The 7,929-nt window shown below is 33.7% G+C and overlaps 1 long non-coding RNA gene across 1 annotated transcript; it reads right to left on the bottom strand.

The window, feature by feature from the left end:
• Nucleotides 1-3,380: 3,380 nt before the first annotated feature.
• Nucleotides 3,381-4,083, bottom strand: LOC141698345 (uncharacterized). The gene is made up of 4 exons (XR_012565071.1): nucleotides 4,046-4,083; nucleotides 3,915-3,955; nucleotides 3,699-3,817; nucleotides 3,381-3,462 (listed from the first exon to the last, which is right to left on the bottom strand). It is a non-coding gene; the product is annotated as an uncharacterized LOC141698345 (long non-coding RNA).
• Between the last annotated feature and the right edge of the window lie 3,846 nt (nucleotides 4,084-7,929).

Genomic DNA, 7,929 nt, shown 5'->3' with positions numbered 1-7,929 from the left:
AATTTGGATTGTAAAAAGTTCATAGTATATTTAATCTAGATTAAAAAAAAATCTATTAAAATCTTGGGTATTCAATTTGAATTTAAAAAATTTCATTGAATGGTGTTCAAAAGTTTATGAATTTTGTTTTATTTAAAAATTTTGTGAATTTTGATGAATTTATTAGAACATTTTTAATCTTTTGAAATTTTATCAAAATACATGAAATTTTGAAAGATTTCTAAAAAAATTCACAAAAGCATCCAGATTTTGCAAGATTTTTTAATCAACTCCGTCAAAATCTGCGAACAATTAAAAATCAACAAAAATCTTCTAAAATTCTTGAATTATTATCAATTATTTAAAATCTCAATCAAATACACCACGTGAGTTATTCAAAAATTTTAGATTAAATCCTCAACTATTGGGTTTTCATACATAGAATAATATTATATTTAGATTTTTTAAAATATTTATGTTAATTTATATTTCCTTCTATGCACCCTCAAAAACTATTATTTTATTAAATTAAAAAAATCAATTTTTTGAATACCATGAGATTATAATGAATTATTTTAAATCTTGATTAAACATCACTGGATTTAAAAGTTTTAAAACTCCAACTGACAAAGATTTTTAAAATCGAATTGAATACCTTTAGATTTTCATAAATTATTTAAAATGCAAATTGAATGAATACCTTGAATTTTCAAAATTAATTTTTTTAAAAAAAATCTTAATTGAATTAAGCACCCTTACGTCGTCGTATCTATGATCACTACAAGAAAAAAGGGTAAAACCGACCGGACATAACCGACCGACGTCGATTTGGTTACCTTAAAACCGACCGACGTCAGTGGTCGGTTTTATGCCAACTAAACGACACCGTATCGATGACGTGGCACACATAAAACCGACCATCCACTGGTGGTCGATTTTATTGAAAAAAATGACACCATTTTGCTGATGTGTCACTTTTAAAACCGACCACCTACATGTGGTCGGTTATATCCATAAATTCTGCAGGTTAAAACCTACCATATATGGTGGTCGGTTTGTAAAATAATAAAAAATTAATTTAAAGTACAAAAAAAGTACCCGTTATGGAGAAAACGATGTCGTTTTATTCTTCTGACTAAAACCGACCGTTGACGGTCGGTTTTAACCTATTTTTTTTTAATTTTTTTGTTATATCCCTCAATTCTTGATTTTGGCCAAAAAATTAAAAAAACAGAGGATTGAAGTGGAGGAGTTTCAGAAAATTGTAAGTTATTTCCATATTTTGTAATAATGTGTGTGTGTGTGTTTAAGTTGGTGGTGTATGTATTAAATGTTGTTGTATGTATTTAATGTTTTTATTTTTTTATATAATATTTGTTGTGAGAATTGAAGTTTGGTAGTAGATAATTTGTAAGTTAGTTTCATTTATTGTAATTATAGTGTGTGTGTTTGTGTGTTTTATGAAATACATGAATAAATATGAGATTAATGATAAATTAGTTGTTAAATATGTTTTTTTTAATTTTAAAAAATATTATTGTAGATGGAAACCATTGATCGAAGTTGGATTGGTAATCAATTGCAAAGCGATAAAATGAGATGGTACAAAAATAGAGATGTGAAAGATGGGGAAATAAGTCATCCCGCAGATGGAGAAGAGTGGAAAAATTTTGACCGTCGGTATCCTTCATTTGCTCAAGAGATTCGTAATATAAGGATCGGTCTTGCGACCGATGGTTTCAACCCTTTTGGCCCTACCGGGAAAAAAACATATAGTGTGTGGCCCGTGGTGATAGTTATCTACAATCTTCCACCATCGATGTGTATGAAAAAGCCTTATATGTTCATGACCAATATAGTTCCGGGTCCAAATAGTATTGGAAAAGATATTAACGTTTGTCTAAGGCCTCTCATCGATGAATTGAAGATATTGTGGAATACCGGGGTGAAGACATACGACCAATCTTTGAAACAAAATTTCACTACAAGAAAAAAGTCCATAGACATCGGTTTTTGGCCGATGTCTATGTTGTTTGGCAACCGATGTTGATGTCGGTGATGTCTATTCTAGACATCGGCCATAACCCGATGTCTTTACTTACTTAGACATCGTTTCTGGCAAAAAAATGATGTCCATGCATTGTTTTTTTACAAAAAATGTTAGAAATAAATAATTTAATAAATAAATTACACCTATTACAACAGATTAAACATATTACGAGCTATGTTTTTTTCCACATAGACATCGAGTATTTTCATTTAGGTGATGTAAAATCAGATATTAAACATCGATTTCTTTAGTGAAAGGTGATGTCTATATCGACACATAGACATCAGTTTTATCCCAAACAAAGTGTTGTCTATGTTTAATTTAGACTTGAACATGTAAGTCTTTGACATCAATTATTCATCTCAAAGCGATGTACATTAACTTTTTTGACATCAGTTTTTCCTCTTTAAAAGTGATGTCTATATTGTCACATAAACATCAGTTTTATCCCAAACAAAGTGATGCCTATTTTCAATTTATACTTGAACATGGCAGTCTTTGACATCAGTTTTTTATCTAAAAGCATGTACATTAACTTTTTTTGACATCAATTTTTGTTCTTTAAAAGTGATGTACAATTGCTTTTGTAACTAAGATATATCAAATATACGGAACTTGCACTCAAGTAAACTAAAGAAATAATAGATTTGAATACATGCTTAAATACATAGCCTGGTCCTTTATCATCATCAAAATAAACTGCATCTTACATTGAAAAGATACTAGTTTGTTTTCTGCTATGCCCATCAATTCATCATTCATATATTTTGGTGAAGCATCTACATTCTCACGAAGACTGGATACAAGTTCCCGCTGTGTTTTAAAGTTTTGTCCACCAGTTGACTTCTGCAACACGTCTAAATAGATGTATGTTCTAGCTAATTCTTGGTGAAAAAGATTTAAAGGTGGCCTGTAAAATAGTGAAGTACGATGCTCAAGGTTTTTATGGAGTATACCCAAAGTCAAAGAAGGGACAGAGAAAACATATATCAGTGTGCGGAAGTTCTTTATAGTTTATACCTCTCAGCAGAAATGTGGTGCATTCGCGATCTGAGATTAGTATATGAATTATAAGATGCAGCAAACTCTAAGATAGAGAACAATATATCCATGACGCTGATCTTTTGCAGGAGGCACATTGGGCTCATCTATCGGAAATTTAAAAGATTTGCCCCTGTCCTTCTCCCTCAACACAAACATGTACATACAGTCATACATGCGGACATCGTGTCTACGTATTTGATAACTTGCAGCAGATCCGTTCATGCTTATTTCCGAGACTGAAAAAACCTTGCTTACAGTATGTTTACTTAAGAAAACAGAAACAGTTGCAACATTTTGTTCACAGTACCTCAACTTTGATAGGTAACTTGTTCTTGGGCATCCGGACTAGTGTTGGTTGGACACTGTCATCTTTCTCTAGAGCTGTCCACCTGCAGGCAAGGAAACAATTTTATAATGGAACTAAAATTCACTCCCTGTAAGCTTCTTTACATGTATAATTTTAGGAGCCTAAAACCTTTTAACAAAAGAGCTGTTTCAATAATAATTTGATGCTTGACAAAATCTATAATTCAATTTTCATGTTGACCAGTTTAAATTGTATTGCTATGAGGTCTCATCTTCTAGTTAATTAATACATTGTCATTTATTCCTTAAGTAGTCTTACTTGTATCTGCAAACAAGATGGTGAACAAATATACAAAGCTCCAGCTTTGCAAGGTTGATTCCTGGGCACATCCGAGGTCCGCTTCCAAATCCAAGGTAGCCAAAAGGCTTTATGGGTGCCTGCAATTGGTTATAAACATTGAAACTAATAAACAGACAGAAGTTATACGACTAAAGTCAAGTAATCTCAAAGTCCTGAGCAGCTTTTCTTGAATACCAAGGTAAAATTGTTGCCATACGAAGAGTTTCACTAATAACCTGATATTTTGAAGAATTAACAATATTAATGTAGCTAAATATTACATAAATCTTAACACCATAACTAAATATTACAGTTTTAGTTCTTACTTTTGTTGTGTAAGGCATGTTTGTGACTTCTGACCATGTAAGGCTTGATCCTGTTTTTCTGTTATCCAGAATTTCCGTGTGTTCTTTCTGAAAAATCAATATAAAATTTGTCATTTCGAGTAGTAATAATCTGATATTTTTGGTTATGCATAGAACATTGATTACCCTGAGACATTCCAAAACATCTGGATTTTCTGCAATAAATTTAATTAGCCATGTCAGTGCTATAGTGGTGGTGTCATGTCCAGCGACGAGCAATGTTATTATGTTGTCCTTTAACTGTTTATCCGTCAGTTTATCATCTTGATCTTCTCCCGAGTGAACTGCAGAACAGGAAAATTACAATTTATCTCAAAAGGTTACTTATGACGTAGAACCTGTTATTATAACAAAAACATGATGAACGAGCTTAACTGCAGAAGCCTCTTCAAGAACCAAAACCTCCCGGTCTAGCCACTGGTCTAATGTTTCAGCAGCCAAAGTATTTATAAATTGAATGTATTTTTTGAGGCTATCAAATGAGAGAGGCTCAGTAATCAATCTGCGGAGCCACTTATGTTCATCACCAGACTGTTGGAGCAAGCTTGTCGAACCAAGTACCTATTTTCCAGTGTAAAAGAGGTTTAAGGTAACCAAACCATCTTTCCCTGTCAACAAAATCTTGCATGCGTCTCTCCCGGTCATGAAAATTGTAAATTTACCTAGTACATAGCTCTTGAACACCTTGCCATACCTAACACAAAAGGTTAGATAAAAGATTATTAGTGTTGGCTTATATACTGCCATGTATCTTGATAAATGTTGAAGTACCTATTTTGTCTATTTTTGATGAAACTGTAAATCCCCTGAGGACTCGAAAACTCTGACCGAAATGATGAACTTTCACCACACAAATTTCCATAATGCAACTAAAAACACAAGGAACAACACGAGAGCGATGACCATGCTTATTGTTCTCTATTTGGAATTACAAGTGCCAATAACTAGACCTTTGAACCTCCCATCATGAGCGCCCAATGTGCCTCCTGCATCCATCCATTAGCATTTCTAGTACCTCTATACTCTTCCAGAACTGCTCCTCTTTCTTTCTCCAAATCATCTGATGATACCCGAATCTCTACTAGGCATAAGGTTGAACCTATAAAGATATATGATAAAATCTCAAATTATATAAAAAACCAAAACGTCACTATTACCTCTGAACTGAATTCAGCCATTATAGATATAGCCTGAGGTAAAACTTCAGGCTTGTCAACCGGAACAAACAGTTCATAAACAGTTTCATCAGAAGATGTCACTGCATTTTGACAAGCCCCAAATTCTGCACCAACACTTTCAAGAAACTTTATAATATCATTATTCGTGTACTTGTTAGTCGCACTGAAAGCAAGATGCTCAACAATGTGCGCAACTCTACGCTCTTCCTCCTCTTCCAACACCGAGCTGCCATATAAACTTGTCCAATTATAAAAACAACACAAATAAACTGTGTATGCAGGAACTATAACAAACAAGTAAACACTTTTCACTGCAACTCCCTTGATTATACCCAAGATTTCATCTACAATCAAAGTACCTTAAATATAAACCAAAGATTACCTCAAATAATAGTTGTATCATATAGAAAAACAAAATTAATAAATTAATAAATGAAAGATAAATCCAAGTAAACAAAAATAACATGCTAATTATTACCCAAACCATATTCCTTATAACCAACACAGAGTATTAAAATTAAAAACCCCAATTTAAAAAATTAGGGTTTCGATTTTAAAAATCCCCAATTTAAGAAATTAGGGTTTTGATTTTAAAAAACTTAACTGTTAAAGCAGAGAAGACCATAATAGTATTCATGTAAAGGAGACACCAAGAGATTGTTAGCAGACCAGTGAAGGTGATTGTGATGGTGAACCCATCGGACCTGCTGTAGATGGTGGTTACTAAAACAGCAGAGCTGGTGGCGGTGGCCATTAGAGTAGCGAAGGTTGTAGTGGTGAGAGACAAGTGAGAAAGAGAGAGAGAGAGAGAGAGAGAGAGAGAGAGAGAGATTCAGTGGGAGTTGAGAGACGAGAGAGAGATTTGTGAGAGATTTACTTTTTTTTTGTTTTTAGTTTCTCTGGACAGGGGGAATAATTGGCAATCAAACGAGGGAAAGTTTTGTAAAATTTCACTAAGGGGGGAAACAAATTGAAGTGGCTCGCGCTGATTTATTTTAGAGAACTTTAGACATCGGTTGTTAAATAATCGATGTCTTTAAATAACAAAGACATCAGAAAAACACGGGGTGATGTTATTAGCTCTTTTAACATCAGTGGCATCCGCAACCGATATCTAATGTATGATGTCTATTCAACTTTTTCTTGTAGTGTTTTACAATGAGAGCGGCTATTATGTGGACAATTAGTGACTATCCCGCTATGAGTATGATAAGTGGGTGGTCAGGTAAATGAAAGATGGGATGTCAAGTGTGTCTTGGAAGCGTGCAAGGGTTTCAATTAAAATATTATGGAAAATATAGTTTCTATGGCACGAACCGAATATTCCTTGAATCAAATGATCCACTCCGTCAAAAAATTAATTTGTTTGATAACGAAGAAAGAAGATTGTTTTGTGGTCATTTTTCCGGTGAGGGTGTTAAGGAATTGCTTGATGGTTTAGTTTTGCCACCACCCGGAAAGACTAATTCAAAGGCAAGGAGTGTCGGATACAGGGAAGAGCATCATTGGACTCATGTCCCAATCTTTTACGAACTCCCTTATTGGTCATCACATAGTTTACGATATTCAATTGACATCATGCATACGGAAAAAATGTTTTTGAAAACATTTTTTTTACTATTGTCAATGCGGCAAAGTCAAAAGATCATAAAAAAGCAAGAGCGGATTGCAAGCATTTTGGGGTGTTACCACATTTATGGATCGATGAGAAAGGAAAGTCACCTAAAGCACCTTATTCCCGTACTAGAAAATAACGTAAACTTTTGTCAGAATGGATTAGTTCACTAAAACTTCCGGATGGTTATTCCTCAAATATATCACGTTGTTGCAGGGTTGAGGAGTGTACATTTTATGGATTCAAATCGCACGATTGTCACATTTTTCTTCAAAAATTATTGCCTCTCGCAATTCGTGAACTTCTACCGGCGCCTATTGCCGATGCAATCACGATAATTTCTAACTTTTTCCAAGATTTATGTTCATCCGTGGTTACAAAAACCGACTTGGAAATAATGGAAATTTCAGTTATCAAAGCGTTGTGTTTGTTGAAAACGATTTTTCCTCAAATTTGGTTTGATTCGATGGAACACTTGGTTGTACATTTAGCCGAAGAAATTAGACTTGATGGACCTGCTTATTGGTATTAGATGTATCCGATGAAATGTTTGTTGGGCAAATTAAAACAAAAAGTCGGTAATAAAGCAAGGGTTGAGGGGTCAATTACCGAACGATATATGGAGGTGGAGATTCTTAATATTTGTTCTTTTTATTTTGCCTCTGACATGATCCATAATAAGGTACGTCGTACCGAGGTTTTGTTTGATGTGCAAAATTCCGAGAATTTAGAAGTGTTCAAATATCCAAATCAATCTCTTGAAAAGGAAAGAACTCGATACATGAGTGATGATGAACGAGAGTTAGCGGAAGAATATGTTCTTTTAAACTCTCCTGAAGTTCAACCTTATCTAAGGTACCAAAATCTTACTTTAAAAAATATGCGTAATAATTTTTGTTATTGACACATGCATGATCTTACTTTATATTTTAGGAAGTACCAACATCGTGTTATGTGACAACGCCCGGAAACAACACCTCAAGATTTAGATCGTATTGTCAAAAGTTGATTTAAAACTTGGTTTAAACAAAAGGTATTTATCTATTTTTAAT

Source organism: Apium graveolens, chromosome 11, assembly GCF_009905375.1.
Source record: "Apium graveolens cultivar Ventura chromosome 11, ASM990537v1, whole genome shotgun sequence".
Classification (NCBI taxonomy): Eukaryota; Viridiplantae; Streptophyta; class Magnoliopsida; order Apiales; family Apiaceae; genus Apium; species Apium graveolens.
This window is presented reverse-complemented; position numbering and strand designations above follow the sequence as displayed.